Below are 1012 nucleotides of genomic sequence, written 5' to 3'. Positions count from 1 at the left end.
AAAAATGAGCCAGGTGTGGTGGCGCACACCTGTAATCCCAGGTACTCGGGAGGCTGAGGTAGGAGAATTGCTTGACCCCAGGAGGCAGAGGTTGCAGTGAGCCAAGATCTGCCCACTGCACTCCAGCCTGGGAAACAGAGCGAGACTCCATCTCAAAAAAAGAAAAAAAAAGAACACACTCATATTCCCATGTTCATACTTAAATTTAACTTTTGAAACAAATTTCTTATCAGTTTTTCTCAATATACTAAAGTATTAGCTTTTCTCACTATATCTAAGTGTATATGCCCTTCCTAATACAGTAACATGTTTAGATGGGTGTTTAATAAATACGTTGATGATAAAAGAAAAAATTATATTTCGTGTATTCCAAGGACCTAAAACTACCATTTCCAAAAACATAATAAACCACAGTCTGAATTCTACACAGAAAAAGGACACATGCTTCTCAGCTTTCAGGTATGACATTTTACCTTTTGTAAATAAATCCTACCCACTCCTAGGAGAGCCATGAGCCACACGAAGGATGACAGTCTGATCACAGATGAGAATCTGAAGTCTAGGTATATAGTGTTCACCAGAAAGCCAGTGCCAGGTTCCTTGGGATCTTAGACACGGTATCAGAATCTTAAACTAACAGTCCAGAAAATCCTCAGTCTTCTTCTATGAGATATTTCCACCATTCATGGTGTACCCCGCATAGATGTTTGTTCCTGTACTCCTATGATACTCTTCAGTATTGGGGGAACACAGCACTGTTGGACCTCTAGGAGAGACTACAGGTTTCCAAGTCATTACCTACGTTTAAATGCTGCTCCCCTCAGACAAGTACGTAATTCTTTAAGGGTTTATTTAAGGGATTCTTTACGATTACTCTTAAGATGCAGATTAATAACTACCTCTCTGGGTTGTTGATAACATTATCAATAAAGTATGTAAAACACCTCAAACAGTAGTGATCTATCTTCTGAAACAGTGATCTATTTTAAAGTGATTATCAGGAGTCTGACAG

The sequence above is a fragment of the Mandrillus leucophaeus genome, unplaced genomic scaffold (genome assembly GCF_000951045.1).
Source record: "Mandrillus leucophaeus isolate KB7577 unplaced genomic scaffold, Mleu.le_1.0 Scaffold182, whole genome shotgun sequence".
Lineage (NCBI taxonomy): Eukaryota > Metazoa > Chordata > Mammalia > Primates > Cercopithecidae > Mandrillus > Mandrillus leucophaeus.
The sequence above is the reverse complement of the archived record's forward strand: the minus strand, read 5'-3'. Positions refer to the sequence as shown.